Source organism: Myotis davidii, unplaced genomic scaffold (assembly GCF_000327345.1).
Source record: "Myotis davidii unplaced genomic scaffold, ASM32734v1 scaffold570, whole genome shotgun sequence".
NCBI classification, from domain to species: Eukaryota; Metazoa; Chordata; class Mammalia; order Chiroptera; family Vespertilionidae; genus Myotis; species Myotis davidii.
Genome location: NW_006283631.1, coordinates 4,746,093 through 4,763,182, shown reverse-complemented (window position 1 = coordinate 4,763,182; position 17,090 = coordinate 4,746,093). Strand labels below are relative to the sequence as shown.

At 41.3% G+C, this 17,090-nt stretch overlaps 1 protein-coding gene across 1 annotated transcript in view; it reads left to right on the top strand.

Moving 5' to 3' along the window:
• Positions 1 to 17,090, top strand: part of KCNAB1 (potassium voltage-gated channel subfamily A member regulatory beta subunit 1) — a 207,330-nt gene that overhangs the window by 115,880 nt on the left and 74,360 nt on the right. The window lies entirely within an intron of this gene.

Below are 17,090 nucleotides of genomic sequence, written 5' to 3'. Positions count from 1 at the left end.
TGGTCCCTGGAGGTCATTGCGCTCCCACAGGGGGAGCGCTGCTCAGTCAGAAGCCGGGCTCATGGCTAGCAAACACAACAGCAGTGGTGGGAGCCTCTCCTGCCTCCCTGGCAGCTCTAATGATGTCCAACAGCCAGACAGCCCTTGAGGGATCCTGGACTGCAAGAGGGCTCAGGCTGGGCTGCGGACCCCTCTCCCCTGAGTGCACGAATTTTGTGCACCGGGCCTCTAGTATATTATAATTATATAGAAATGCCTGAATACATCAATAAGGAATAAAAATTATAAGTTTCTATGGAGAACCCTAACTAATAAAATCATTTTGCTAGTTTTTAAAAACATCACATAGGCATATGTGCCAAGCTGACAGGTACTTCTAGGAGTGCTGTTGTATATAGGAGTATAGGGAAAGCTCAGATATGGGGATATGTGGTCATGTACTCATTTGAGCGTATATTGAACCTCAGGTAGAATGCCATCAACCCAAAAGGAATTCTGTGCTGTTCACTGGTCAGGAAGGACACTTTATGCAGTCCTACAAGACGGGGTTGGGTCTGGATCTAAGCAATGAAGAAGAGAAGGAACACTCCATGCCTTTGGGGCCCTGTTTTACACACACCTCCAGGCTGTGATTCCTAGGTAGTGCAACTGACTCCATGAATATGTAACACCTTGGAGAACCCACACTGAACCTCTCAAGAGATGTTTCTTCTCCATTCCAGCTGCATATTGGCATTACCTGTGGTACTTTTAAACATGCAAATAACTAGTCTCCACCCAGCCTGGGGGCAACTGTTTTTAAATGGCTGCACTGATGATTCTGAGGCAGCAGCAGGGTTGGAACCCATTGCCCTTACCAGATGGAAGCGAATGGAGACAGGTGTGAGCTGGTATCTGGTGAGCTAGGTGCCAGCAGCTATGATTTCTGTCCACTCGGTAGCTGTTGTCTTTAGTCCCAGACCCTGGATCTGGCCCGAGTCATTTCCACCTGAGCTGCAGCCTCCATGAGGAAAACCTGCCCAGGGTTGGCTGGGAGCTCTCTGGAGCTGAAGTCCAGGGAAGGTTCCTGGGGCAGGCAGATCCAGCTCAATCCCCTTCCATTCAGCACCTGCCACCTGGGCTCATCCTGCCTTATTCCCTTGCCTAACCAAGGGGACCTTCTAGAGCAAAAGCAGGGAACCAAGAAAATAAGCTGGTGGCTTCTTTCTAATGTGCAGAATGTACTCGTGGCTCATCTCCTTCTGTTTCAGAGATGCTGTCACTGCACTAAATATTTTGACAACAGGAGAACGTGACTTTAAATATTTAACATGGATGGTATTCTTTTTATGACACTCTTCATGATTGTCATTCTTATTACTAAGGCCAATGCAAACTGGGCACCTCACCTATCATTCTAACAACATAACAACAACAATAGTATTTATAAAGTGCCTCTGAAACTCTCGAGAAACAATTTAAAAAGTGCAATTTCTTTCCTCAGAGAATTTACCGATTTTTCTGCATAGCACAGAGTGAACTATCTGAAGACCAAAATACCCACAGAATTTAATGGTGCATGAATATTAAACATGTAACGGGAGAGTTTTAGGCTTGTCACTTTTCCTGGAACGTCTACCTTGAGTAAATGCCATGGCGCATACACATTAAAAATGAATCGGCATTTGTGTTTTTACAAAACAGTTTCAAAATGTGGCTTCTTTTTTTTATACCTTCATGGATAAAATCCTTCTTAAGAATTGCTGACAACCTGGCAGCCTTTGCTGTCCCTCGTGGAGTGTATTAGATACAGGGGGTGAGGTCATGGCAGCCTGAGGTTCCTGGTCAGAGTCGGGGCTCGGGGAAGAACTTGAGAGGAAAAAGCAGAGGAAGCTGCAACAACCCCAATGTGTGCACACACACCCTTCCTGGCTCTGTAGGTAAAGGGTAAAGGGACGAATAGCCCTCTAATGCTAACCTGGGATTCAAAATGAAACAAATGGTTGCAAAAACGTTTCCTCAAATACGGGGGCGACAAGGTCCTCTGTAGACCCAGAGGTGGGCAACTTGCCAGAACTGATAACAATTTAGAAACATTGTCTCACAGTTATGAGAGTGAAAATTAGTTCTTGCAGTCACCACCCCCTTTACAGACGAGAAAAACAGAGGCAGGAAGAGGAGAAATGTCGCAGCCAGTGGTAGAGACAGCAGAGCCCCAGTCCCTGGCTCCTCCACCAGCTACCTGGTTCCTGCCACCCATCACCTCCAGCTCCCAAGTCCCCATAGACACTGTCATCATCTGCGGCTCTTCACTTCCTCAGCCTCCTCTTCCCAGGCTGGATTCGATCCTTGGGCCAAGTGTCCCCAGAGGACACCCTGCACTTATGTTTGCTGGGGATAACTCTTTAATCTGACTTATTTCCTGCTGGGTTATCAGCTCGGCACACATGCCTGTGCCCATGCCCATTTATGAAATGAATGACTGACTGAATCACAATGTGACCAGTGCTCTGAGAGAAATTTGAGATGCTATGGGAACACATACAAGGGCTGCCTAGGTTTGAGTGGGGGAGGCCATGGAAGCCTTCCTGAATGAAAAAACATCTGAGCTGATTACTAAGAGCTACTTCAAAGAGTAAACAAGCAAAAAATCAGTTTAGTAAGACCATGATAGAGGCAGAGAGACAGAGAGGCAGAGGTAAAAGACAGAAATAACACAGATCAGGAAGTGGCCACCTTTTCTGGGGAGCAGGGTGGGAGCTTCTGCAGATCACAGGATTTTGAAGGATGCATAGGAATCTGCCAGGCTGATGAGAGAAAGGAAGACACAGGCAGTTCTTTTTGTTGAATTTTCCTACTCTCTCCTCACTCGGATCCAGGCTTGATTGTTGCTTTCCTGACCATCCAAGTCCAGCCAGAGGCTTTCTATTAGTTCCCATCTGTCATCTCTTACTAGTATGTAGCCCTTGGGGCCATGTACTGTAATTGTTTGAACATTTATCCATCCTCCCTGCTAGACTGGGAGCTCCATTATCATCATCTGCCATTTTGACCCCACCATCTGGCATGGCTCTGGGGGAATGATGGGGGCTCAATAAATATTTTCTAAATGAATTGATACATACATTTTAGGAAGGGAAGCATGAAGTCTAGACTGGCATGGCCTGGAGAAGGAACTGCTTGGGAAATAAAATGATTAAAGAGGGTTTAGAAAGATTATGAAGAGCATTGAGGCCAGGCCATGAAGCTTAGAATTTATTGGTTTTGTGCTTGGGAGTACGAAATATTTAACTCTAAGAGTCACTTGGCCAGGAAGTTCATTTTGGTCACAGTGGTCACCGGCGCATACAGCAAGTTGGAGAAGACTGGGGATAGAGGCAAAGAGACAGGCTACATATGACTCAAATACTGTCAGTTTTGCAAAAGATTAAATGTGACAATCAGTTGCCAACTAATTGTGAGACCAGTTCATCATACTGTGAACATATAGCAAGAGCCTGTACAGAATCCATCAGGGGGCTATGAGCTAGATGCGGCTTGACCAAATTAAAGACAGGTAAAGAAAATGTTCTAAAGGAATGAAATAAAAGTTGAGGAAAAAAAAGATCTAACATAGCTATCATAGTAAATTACAAAGTTTTAGAATTGAGTAAAAAGAAAGTACTAGTTGGTTGGTATGCACTTTAAGGAAAGGGACAAAGACAAATGGAACATCAAGAAGTGGGCCAATACAAATCAGACAAGTATGAACAAAAAGGAATTGAAGTGGGGGTATGAAATTAATAGTAAATAAACGAAGTAGAACCAGACAAAGAAAAGTTACAGTAATGAGAGGTGCTAATCCATGGAGTGAGGTCTGAGAAGGAGCAGGAAATGGGACCCAGATAATCAGTGAAGAAATGAAACTTGGATAGAAGGTACCTTTTCCTATGGTGACAGAAAAAGAGGAAGAAAAGATGGGCGTTGTCTAAGTTTGTGTTTCCTTAACTCTGGAGCCAGTGCACACCCACCAAAAGGTTAGGAAAGAGGAGTGTTTGCACACCAGTGGGAGTTCTCAAGCAGCTGGACACTCACGGGGAGTGGGCAGGGCATCAATCTTATCTGCTATGGGGAGGCTGGTAGATTTGGTAGCAGGAGGTGGAGGGGGTTACAGTTTGCTTGCTTTTATGTTCTTTGCTGAATTGCTCTGTGAAGCAGGAGGCCTGATTATCTGCCGATGATGGAGAGGAAGTGGGATCTGAGGTTGAGAGAAATAGGACAGGTTTGAAATCCAAACAGTGGACGAAAGTGATGAGAAACAGAAGCCTCGTGGCCTCTATGCACAGTTAGTGTAAACCAAGAAAGTACAATGCATGGGGCTCAGCAGCCTGTGATTTCCTCCAGTACAGCTCAGCATCTTGGTTATAGGTGATGAGCACAGGGAGGCAAATTCATCTGGGTGTGAATTTTTGCCAGGCAAATTCAGTGGAGGAAGAGTGAAGCAGTGGAGTTGAGAATAGGGCAAGAGAATCTTCCAAATGGTGAACTATATTATCCAGCTATCCTAACCTTTCTGGTTAAGGAAGGAATTGAAGACAGAGACTAGATGAACTGAAAGAAGGTAAAGAGTTAGAATACAGAGTGTGCGAGGAAGGTAACTGCACAAGATAAGCCAGAGTGAGAGATTACAGCCCTTGAGAGCTTATGACCAGATCATTTTTTAAAGATTTTTTAAAATTGATTTTTAGGGAGAGAAGAAGGGGAGAGAGAGAGAGAGACATCAATGTGAAAGCAGTCTCCCACACGCCCCCTACTGGGGATTGAGCCTGCAACTGGGGCATGTGCCCTGATCTTGAATCAAACCAGCAACCTTTTGGTACACAGGATGACACCCAACCAAATAAGCCACACTGGCCAGGGCTGATGACCAGATCTTTAATATGTACACTGAGTGGCCATATTATTATAACCGGCCAGATTATTGTGACCACCTCATCAGTACTTCGTTGGGCCACCTTTTGCCTTCAATACTGCGGCGATTCTTCTTGGCATTGACTCCACCAGATGTTGAAAGGTGACGCGAGGAATCTGACACCATGCCTGATGAATAGCACTGTCCAGATCTGTGAGATTTGATGGTTGTAGAACCAGCTGCCTGATGGCTCTTTTAACTTCGTCCCACAAATGCTCAATTGGATTGAGATCTGGTTATCGTGGGGGCCACCTAAGCAAAGTAAAGTCTCCCTCATGTTCTTGAAACCACTCTTGCACAATATGAGTACTATGGAATGGCGCATTTTCTTGTTGGAAGAAGCCATCTCCATTGGGATACGCCATCAACATGATAGGATGAACTTGATCAGCAACGATACTTAGGTATGTTGTGCTATTCAGACGTTTGTAATGATCTGACCCTCTAGCAACTTCAGTGTGAAATTATAGCTAATTTGCCTACAAACATCAGGTGGTCATAATAATCTGGCCACTCAGTGTATATTGGAATATGAATGAGACACACCTCCACCCAAGTTTTCTTGTGTGCAAGTTCAACACACTTGTGGTCTTCTAGCTCCACCCCATCAACATTTTCCACTGTCCATCTGTCATCGCCTGTCTTGCAAACATGTTTTAAATTGAGGTTTATACTTGGGAGTTTGCACCATCCAGGTTGTGCTAAATATATGCAATTTTTTCATCAGTGTAACTTTAAGAAGAGTTGGCATTTTATTCAGATGAATTGGTGGCTGCTGTGTCACTCCTCCAATCAACCCCCCAGAATTATATGAGGGAGATAGCAAATCCTCAATTACCTCTGCTAAGAGAGGGAACAGTGACACAGTAAATAAAAAATGCACATATGTTTGTCTTTAGAATAAAATTTGCATTTCTATTTTTGAATCCTATAGACATGAAAACCTGTTAGTGGAAAATCAAGAGTTGCCCCAAGTTAATAAATTATGTAGGAATGATATAATGACCTAGTAGCCCATCTCCAACTAGACTTTGGTTAAGCTTTTAAGTCTCTATATTGAATTAATCATTCTATACGGCACCAGTGGGAGAAATCCTGTCCTAACCCCATAAGTCTGATGTGTCTCATTTGTACCCTATTCTATCAGGATTGGTGGCCTCTATAATCTTGTCCCAGAAAATGAGACTGCTGATGCTCTTCTTTATTCTACCTTTTTTTTAAATTATGTCAACTAAGCTATTTTTGCTACAGTCATTTACTGCCACTGGGATTTTTGCGAAGTTTAATAGTAATAATAAAACGAAGGGCAAAGCACCAAAGAGAGAATTTTGAAGGAATAGTCTGTAACCCTTTATTTGGCCGGGGTAAAGACCCTGCAAGACATCACAATGTCCCGTTTGGAGTAAAAGCCATGTTCAGTCTTCTTTGCTGAATTGCTTTTCCATGTTTGGCCCTGTATTTACTGTGTTTCTTCCTCCCACTCTGAGCTTTCTGTCATTCTGGGAGCTTATAGGGGGGATTGAATCCATTCCAACAATGTTTTAACCACTGCCTAAACCAGTTTCCAACTCTGGTTGCCAATACCATCACATGGGGAGCTTTCAAATAATACCTGTGCCTGGGTCCTTCCTCATACCAGGATCCCGTATGGGACAGGGCATCAGCTCCTAAGTGATCATACCAACTGTGCCAGAGTTGAGGATCACTGGCCTAGACAAGGAGCTCTCCACCTCTGTTACTTGCTCATCAGATGGCTGAGTCCACCATGGAAGCTTTGTGCACCCGGGGGATTTTGTTTCCCACGCAGCATGCAGAAGACACAGACAGTGTCCAGGGAAATGCCACCTTTGGTGCCTGGTGAAAGAAGCAAGTACCAGGAGGGGTCTTTGTTTTTTATGTAGCTTGGTCTTTAATTGGTCTCCAATTAAAATTCAGAATCTTGCAGCATTTTTAATGTTAATGTTTTTGTCTATTCATTACTATCCACATATCACTTCAGAACAATCCATAATAAATAATAAATTCTCGCCCTAGCTGGTTTGGCTCAGTGGATAGAGCATCTCCCTCTCCCTTCCTCTCTGAAATCAATATATATATACATATATATATACATATGTATATATATGTATATATATTTAAAAAATAATAAATTGTCCTGTGCTTTTTTAAGATGGGTATACTGTTAGAATTCATGCATTCTCATGTTGATTATGGCTTTCCCTGTGGTTGCTGGAAAAGTTATTTGTGTTCCTATAGAATTTCTGCTGCCTCAAATAGTATATCTTTGGAAGATAAGAAAGAAAGTAATATCTAGTGAGTACCTGTTATATGCTTAGTACTGTACAGGACATTTGACATATGCTATTAAAATCATTAAGAGCATGGTTATGGAGTGAGACTGCGTAGGCTCAGATCCCTGTTCAGTCATTCCCTAGCAAATAAACTCAAATCACAGAGCGGTCGTGAATTTCAAATGAGATAATGCCTGGAAAGTGTGTAGCACCGTGCCTGGCAAAATGTAAGTCCTCAAAAAAGGGTTGGCTGGCATCATCATCGCCGCATTCTGTTCTCACAACAACACTAGAGCAGGTGTCATTATCCATTTTTGAGGTTAGCAATGCCTCAAAGATGAATCTGTTTATCCAGGGACATACTCAAAAGAAAGAAAATGAAAATACCTACCGTTCGGGGTTGTTGAAAATGAGAGAAATAATTTCAGAGTGTGTTGCCTAGGACCTGAGAGATGGTTGACCCGCAAAACTGAGCTCTGTTCTGAGTGTTGGAGTGACAGTGATGAACAAGACAGCCATGTTCCCCATCCTTGTGGAGAATAGGCTGACGTCTCCACCCAACCTTCAGGAACCCTGAGGTGTGCTACACAGATCCTTTGGAGGCACGTCCTGTCTTAGTTACCAGAAAGTTCTAATCCTTTGTAGTGAGTGGTCCCTGAAGTTCTTGACTAATCGTAAAATGATCAAAGATGGTGAGTCACCAGGCAAGTATCCTTGTTCCCGAAGTTTCTTCTGGGAACACCCTCCCTTGTTTCCTGAAACCAGGGTCCCTGGTGTTAGCAGAAGGAGTAACAAGACACTATTCCTGCTTAACTTACTGCTTGAAGATGGCAGATGCAAGTGTTATTCTACCATAATGACTCCCCGGATCCAGGCCAGCCTCCCAGCCACCCTCTGCGAACACTGCTGTGGTAGCTGGTGGATACCCAGACCATTAACTCAGACAAAGGCCACAGATGGATTCATTCAGATTAATTCTTTTCCAGGCAATCAATTAATGAAAAGATCAGCAGGTAATAAAAGAGTTTATTGAACATTTATTCTATGCGAACAATTCCTTCTCTGCGGTTCTTAAATTTATTCATTCATAAAACACTTAACAAGCCCCTCCTCTGTGCCTAGTTTTGTTTAGTCTCTGGGAATACAGAGATTATCCCAAGATTTTAGTAGCTTTAAAAATGTCTTAGGAAGGCCTATGTTCTGTGTTTGAGAATAATCCAAGATATTGTTGACATAGAAATATAATTTTTATATTCTTTGATGCCCCGGGTTATCTAAATTTCTGGATATCTTTCCATACATTATGTTTGGAAATTTCATTCCAAACATAGGACTCTGTGGTTATATTGCCATCCCCTCGATGCCAAAGCCTGGCTGGGAACAGCAGTGTCCAGATTAGGCTGCCAAGAGCTGTTCCGGGCTTCTCCCATGCTATAATTAGTTTTTCAGTATAGTGTAAAGTATCATTTCAAAGGAGAATGGCTTTGTGTAGAGTTTTAATTAAATGGGGTCTCCTTAGATTAAAGATATACCAACATGGTTTTATGGTTTAGTATTGCTCCATTTTCTTCTTTAACATGATACATTCCTACATCTAATTATTGAAAAGGGAAGGTCTCTGTCTGTTAGTTAGAAATAGAGAAAGAATCAGTTCTTTTAAAAAATCCCATGCATAGTTCTATGGGAGATGCAAAAATAACCCATCTGTTTCATCTGTTTGCTATAACTATCAATTTTCTATTAGGAACAGAATGTTGTAGATTTAAAAAACTAAAATAATTAATAGTTTGTACTCATCAGGCACAGATAAAATAAGCTAATTTTTACAAGTAAATTTATAAATCTACAGGGGAACCTAGGAACTGGGTTAATTTGGGAACTTTTAAAGTCTTTAAATTGTCCCTTACATAGTTTCTCAGTTTTAATTTCTCTACATTTCAAAAAGCTTCTTAGTCAACAAGTATGTGAATTATTTTGTATTCTTATTTTGAGTTATTAGTGATATTTAATACTATCTATAATAATAAAAGCGTAATATGCTAATTAGATCAGACACTCGAACAACATTCCAGACATCATTCCGGATGTTCTTCCAGGGCAGCAGGGGCTGAGGCAGAGGTGGTTAGGGGCATTCAGGCAGGCAGGCAGAGGCAGTTAGGGGCGATCAGTCAGGCAGGCGAGCAGTTAGGGGTGACCAGGCAGGCAGGCAGAGGTGGTTAGGGGCAATCAGGCAGGCAGACAGAACAGTCAGGGGCAATGAAGTAGGCAGGCAAAGTGTATAGGGGTGATAAGGTAGGCAGGCAGGTCAGCACTTAGGTGCCAGTGGTCCCGAATTGCAAGGGGGACGTCTGACTGCCGGTTTAGCCCGATCAGGGTGCACACCAGGCTGAGAGACCCCTCCCTCCCCCTGTGCATGAATTTCATGCACCAGGCCTCTAGTAGACATTATAAATCTCATAGCCCAAAAGGAAGGAACTGCTGTAAAATATTTTTCATTCTTTTTTACAGTATATTATCTTGTTTTTACTAAAACTTCCTTTGCCTCACCATGGAATATACACTTATTTCCTTGCATATCCTAAGAGTCCTGTGAGAGCATATTGTGGTTTTAACATACAGATATGCCAGAGTTATTCAAAATTATTACTGTTTGTAGAGAATAATTCATTGAACCATCCAAAAAATATATCCCTGCAAAAAGATAAAGATTTGACATGAACTTTTCAGAGATTAAAAAAAAGTGTAAAGGAATTTATGTTGACTTTAAACTTCTTGACATCTATGTTTTTCCAGAGAGTTCTTATTCATAGTAACTTCCTGTGGAAAGATAAAAAATAAATCCAAAAAAGAAATAAAAACACATATTTGAGCACATTATATGTTCTTGGCCCTATGCTAGGAGTTCACAGTAAACAACAATAACAACAACACTTTCAATCTTAGTAATATATCCCATTTTAGAAGATACTGAAAATAGTTGAATGTTTTTAAAAATAACAGAAATTGCCATTTGGCCCTAGTGTCTGACAGTAGGTGTCTGGTTTTATTCTGACACTGTGTACATTTCTTATATGAGCTTTTCCAAAGAACAAAGTGAACCAGACACCTTAATGAAAAATGATACTTGTAAGTGCTCTGTAAACTTCACCATAAGAATTTTCAACATGTAAATGTCAGTATAAAGAAAATGTGAGGAATTTTGACCAAGGAACTTAGGACAAGATACTAACAAAACACAAACACCATCTCTTTTTCATGTTCGAGAAGTAGGAACAGCTATGCTTTGTTGAAACCTTTGTTTATGAAATGAATTTCCCTGTGAAGTAATAAATATTTTTTTTAAAAACTTTGCTTCTTATTACAAAAGTAATACTATTAATTTAAACTGTGTGAACAAAATATTAAAACACACTGAGAAGAAATATTCATCTAAGAATTTTTTGGCCTTATTTTATGTTAAAGTTCTATAAAAGGCTCAGGTGCTAACTCAATCAATTCAGGAGTCATACTTACATAAGGAAATATAAGGCACTTAAACCATGGATTTAAAGTACTATATTATTATCTCTAATGTCTAAATGTGAGGAGTGGAAAGATTTATTATCTGGGGGAAGATTTAGGGCATTGAAATTTCATTCCTATCCTATGCTCACAACAGCTTCTATAGAGGAATATCCAACCTCAAAACTCTGCCTCTTCTAAGCTCCTCCCCACCATTCATTCTCCTTCCTTGTCCCTAAACTTTACTGATCAGATTAAAAGGGAAACAGAACAAAATCATTCCAAGAAGATTTGCCCAGAAACAAATCTTAGAACAAAATGGAGCTGGCAGTATCCCTTGGCACTTAATGAGATAAAATCTTAAATCAAAGGAAAATATTAAAAATTCATTACCCTCAAAACCTCAAGCCTACACATGGGTGTTAGAAGTTCAAGGTCCAACTCTCCTCAAGTTTTTCTGGGAGACCCAGCCAGCCTGACACCCCACCCCCAGCCTTGCCTAATCTAAGACCGGGCTCCCTTTGCCACTGCTTGTCCATTGGCTTACCCTGCCCAGATTACTTCAGTGACAGGCGCGTCTCATTACTGCCCAGCTCTTAGCCTTGGCTCTGGGGTTCTTAAGGGTGTGAGAGCTTAATAGCCAGGATGGCTCTGTGCATGAGGCCTCTCGGGAAGACAAGATAAAACCTGTCCTGGGATTTAATTGGGAGACCCTGGGAACAGGGAAGTGGCCCAGAGGATTGGGGGCAAGTGTAGGCCATTCTTCATCCACAGCTGGGGCATTCTGAGGACAGACAGAGATGTGAAGCTTATCAGAAGAGAGGTTTGGTGAGAGAGGCGTTTGGCAGAGGGAAGAACATGGGAGAGGAGGATATTGTGACAAGCACGTAGAGCAAACACTAGACTGCACTATCAGGCACAAGGGGTGGGGAAGGAAGGTAGGCATCATTCCCAGAAAGCAGCATGGGGCTGGGAGAGACCATGGCCTTGGAGACCCCACTTCTAACCAGCTGTGGAAAGATACTTCTCTACCACTGGCTTCCTCATCTGTAAAATGTGTAGAATTCTTCAGACCATGCAAAGTTGCCTGCAAATGGGAACACTGCTTGCACTTCCCCTGCCTGAGAGCCCACATTGATGCCACACGGCCTTTAGCACTTCCATGCCTGGGTCCGTGGTGATTTCACGCTCTTTTGTAAAGTGCAGTTGTGAAAGCCCCCTCCGAACCCCAGGAACTTTAGTGGTATCATTGGTTCTTGCAAGAAAAGGTAACCAAAGTAAAAAAAAAAAATTTAAAGGCTAAGTTATTATTACATTTGTTAACTCAGGCCAGATGCTCATTAGTAATACACTGGCAGCCAACAATGAAATACCAGCTGGCAGCTTGAACCCTGAAACAAGGGCCAGGCTCTGTAGAAAACATCAGCAGGTGCAAACCAGAGCAAGGAAGAGATCTTTGCCTGCACCTTTTATAAAAGATAGAGCCTTGAGCTGGGCCCCAGGTGCCCGGACAGAGGTCCACATCTTGTTTATCTGTCTGGACACAACTGGGTTGCTCAGGGTTTTGTTTCCCAATCACTTGGTCTGCTTGTTAAATATAAAGACTCCCACAGTCTACCTCAGATCTGCAGAACCAGAATCTCAGAGTGGGGCTCCTAGAAGGTTGTTAATGCACCCCAAGGTGTAGGAACCATTGATCTGAAACGACATTAATGCTCACGTGTGGCAGAGGCCGTGAAATGCCCACCAAATTTCACAAAATCCTCCTAACAACCCTGTAAACTAGTTATTATTGTTACCTTTCCTCCCTGTGCTAGTGAGTGACTGAGTCAGAACTCCAGCCCAGAGCTGCCTGATTCCCCTACTCGCTCAACAACTCACTCTACTGCCTCCCCAGCAGGAGGGTAGATCCATTTCATGCTCTTCAACTGGTAGAAAGTGCCAAGGGCAAGAAGCCAATTCACCTCTGTCACCTGTCTGGACATCCCAGCCCTGTCATCTGAGACTTCCCTTCAGGCCAGATTCCTGGTATCTGCTTTCTGTTTGTTTGGTTTGGATCTTGCATCCATATGAACATCAAGGTACTTGTGCGAGTTATGTATCTTATTGAAAGAGCAGTGCTGGCTCCACACCATCCTGTCATTAAGAGGGGAAAGTTGGTTGGGGTTGGGCGGATGGGAGAGTCCAAGGAGACATGAACACAAAATGTCACATGGGGTCCTGTATAGGATCCTAGAATAGAAAAGAGGACAATGAAATTCAAAAAAGGTCCGTGGTTTAGTTCCTAATATTGTACAATGTTAATTTTCTGGTTTGGTAACTGCACTATGATGAGATAAAGTGTTAAAGGGCCAGGGAGGTAGCCTATGTGAACAAGTATTATATCTAAATGTCTAAATAGCTCTTCATACTCAAGCAAGCAGGTCATTTAAATGATAAGCATGTTTCCTTAATGAATGACAAGAAGTAAACCACCAGCAAGGTAACTAAGTATCCAAGATGTGTGTGTGTGTGTGTGAGAGAGAGAGAGAGAGAGAGAGAGAGAGAGAGAGAGAGAGAGAGAGAGAGAGAGAGAGAGAGAGAGAGAGAGAGAGAGTGAGAGAGAGTAGTTTTCTTTTTTCCATTTCTCCGATCATTTTTCTATGCCATCGTAGGTGTGCAAGGGACCCGAACAGAGGTTTTCAAAGTATCTATTTCTTGGTGCATAAAAGAGTTTCACCAGAAAATACAAGAACAATCCAATTTCTCTTTATACTCCCTCTGCTTTTAAAAGATTAGAAATAACAAATGTCAGTTTAATAAATTTATCATCTAAATAACATCCCACTAATTTGAGATTTCCCAGTGAAGTAATCACTTGCCATCCTAAGTCTCAAGAAGGCATATTCTCATTAGAGGCAGAAAAATGATTAAGAAAACTGTCACAGAGGGTTTTGACAATCATATGAACTAATAAACCACCTTAGACCTTGTGGAGGCGGGCGGTAGAGAATAAAATCATACAGAGTCCCCTCTTGGGAAGGCTGCCACTCTGTCCCTCTCCATCAGGAGGGAATATGTCCTATTTGGAAGAGACACCTCTCCCTCGGGGTGGCTGATGGACCCTGCCTACACTGTGCCATACACACACCCTCCCCCGCCCCCCGCCCAGGCCTTGCTGCCAAGGAGAACCCCCCTCCAGGGGAAGGTACCAAAACACGTTAATCACCTCGGGCCTAGGACTGTTGATGACCATTGCTCATGTTTCTTGAAATTGAAAGAAGAATGCTGGTTTGCTAAGAAATTTATCCAGTATTTTATAGATTAATGACAGTCCAAAGGCAATTTAATATAACCAACAATTATCGACCATCTACTAAGGACTCACTTCTATTTTAGGGCTGTGGAGATGAGATGATAAATGAAAAAAAAAAACTAACCTTCAGACAGTTCACTGCCTAGTAAAAGGTATAAAGTTGGTAAACAAATAACTATAAAACAAATGAGTAAGGAATGTCTAAAGGGCCAGGTAGTAGCCTACCTCCACAAAGTAAGCTGAGTGTAAGAATAACAGAGTCCCAGAAATGGAATCATGTATATATTTAGGGTAAATGTATATGCTACCCGTGTTCTATTTCATACTAAACTTTTTTAAATAACTAAAAAAGAAAACATTTAATAATTACTATTTCTTTCATAATTCATTACTGCTTTTATTTAGAATAAAAAACCTGACATCTTTATTCTATACCACGATGTCAGTCAGGTCTTGTATATTCTCACAGCGATATATGGTTTACAGTCTTAAATACTTAAAAATAAGTTTGGTAGGTAGTTTTATGCAGATTGATTTTTCAGATTCATATTTCTAAAAATAAGCTTTTCCCAACATGGATAGAATTGTTGTAAATGGTTCTTGTAAGTAGAATAATCTCCTCCAAGATCTGTGTGTAATGTTGCCATCATTAGTCTGGCTATCAGTGTTGTCATATTTAGTCTTCAATGCCATTTTGTACTACATTTTGAGAACTTCAAATCATATCACTTCATTTGTGCTATCAAAAATTAATTAAGAAGCAAAATAAGCCAGAGAAAGTCAAATATCACATGATCTCACTTATATGTGGAATCTAATTAGCAAAATAAACTGACGAACAAAATAGGGCCAGAGGTATGGATGCATGGAACAGAATAACAGATCTCAGGGGTGGGAATGCAGGAAGAGATTAACCAAAGAACATATATGCATAAATGCATAAAACATGGACACAGACAATAGTGTGGGAGAGACCTGGGGGGCAGTGGGGTCTGGGTGGAGAGGGGCAAAAAGGGAGAAAATGGGAGATATCTGTAATACTATAACAACTAAACATTTTTAATTAAGAAAGCTAAAGCAAATAATTCTGGTTTATTTTCATAAAGTTTGAAATCCAGTATTTAATGAATGGCCTAGTTTCAAAGACTAAATTTCAGGCTATCAATTTCATTTCTGGAAACTGACTGCAATATAGGAAAGTTGAGTAAATTATACTTTAACAACTGAAATTTCCCAAAGACTCTATTTTGTTAGAACTGAGAGTAGCAAATGAGATATTTATGCAAATACTTGTAAATGCACCTATAGAAAAAATTCAAAAGGTGTAGATGAGTTGTAATTTCAGCAAGAAACTTAGAACTTCGAGTCAGTCTTTGGAGATAGGACTGCTCCCTTTGATGACATGAACAGTTAAAAAAAATAATCTGTCATCTCAGTATAAGTAAACCAGCAAATTCATCAAGCAGACACTGGCCTAATTTTGCTCCAAGATGCAAAAGAATGGCCAATTTATGGCATTAATTATTGAATTCGTGGCCTGTCTCATTTGAGCTTTTCAGCCCAAAGCAAACTCCTGATGAATGAGAAAATGAACAGTTATGGACTCCAATATTTAGTGCCCCTACAAAATGCTGCCGCCTGGGGATCTGGTGCTTGACAGGTTCAATGTTAGCCCCATCCTTTGTGAGAGAGCCCTATCTGTAGTCAACACATAACTCAAAACAGAGCATCTTACATCCACTGGCCTGAGACCTTTCTCGTCACAAAGTAAACCATTTCCTGATGTTGTGCTTTGCAGAACTTCTTGTTCAAAAGCTCTTTGACCCTTCCAAAATTCTCAAATATCACAAATAAGCACAGCAAACAGCATGTTATTATTTATATCTGTGATCTCATTGGCTGCAATAGGAAATGCCACCAATAATTTAACTTATTCTGAAAGTTTTCAACCATATTTTTAACATGCTGAGTACAATGATTCTGATTATACTAAAATTTGCAAATGCTTGTTTATTCTCTGGACACATGATTTCTGCTGCATTCAAAAGAGACTCTTTTATAACAATATTGTCTGTAAAAAGGTTTTGATGCCATAGCTGTTTTTTCACCTAAGAGAACTGCATTTCACAGTGATCACTTATTTTGCTTTCATTCAAAAACAAACACTGCCATTTCTCTAGTTCATTAAGTTTCTCAACGCCCATCTTTTTTATATACCAGTCACGGCTGGTTTTATTATGCTGCCTTAAGTTATAATTTTTCTGGGCAAACAATCTGTGTTTTTATGTTCTTCACATGCACCAAAAAAAAATATTACACTCCTATTTTTTTTTTCATGAATCCTCCACTCTGTTTTTTGGGAAATGCACAAGCTTGTTTTTCTCTCAATTTTACAATTTAAAAAAAGAGCAATGAACATGTGGCAGGAAATAACAACTGCATTTGATTTTAGTGTTGGAAATGCAAAGGAAGGTATGTGGACTTTGATAGACTGTGGAGGGCCCAGCCTTCCCACAGAGGACATTGCCCCTCAATTCAGGGATGTCTGCCTGTGGGGACACCCAGCCTTCTGTTGTTAAGAGAAACTAGAAATCAAACATTTTAAAGAAAAATCTCCTAATTATTTAAATGTTGGTACCTTATTCAAATTTTATTAAAATAGCAAGCTGGTCAACATTGTTTTAGCCAGGCAAACAAGTCTGCAAGTAAGTACAAGGTGGTGTCACCTCCTGGGGCTTGGAAGTGGGCACTGGGAAGACATTTGAGAGGGTTCCTTTTGAGAGGTAAGAGGGAATACAAAACAGACTCGATTGTTGGAGACAATGAAGGAAAGAACCACAACCCAAGATCTTACCTTCACTTTCTACTAAGGGTGGCTCCTTAGCTAAGTGAGAGTAAGAATGGGTGTGTACTCAGAGCAGGCATGGTAACATCGCCTTCTTGCACATTAGCATTCACGGCCCTCTGTCAGAAGAGAAAGCATTGTGTAGGAATGGGCTGCCCTTAGCAAATGTGGTACGTATGAGTGAAGAAAGGGCACTCTCTCCTCCAGGGGGATGCAGACTCCTGCTGG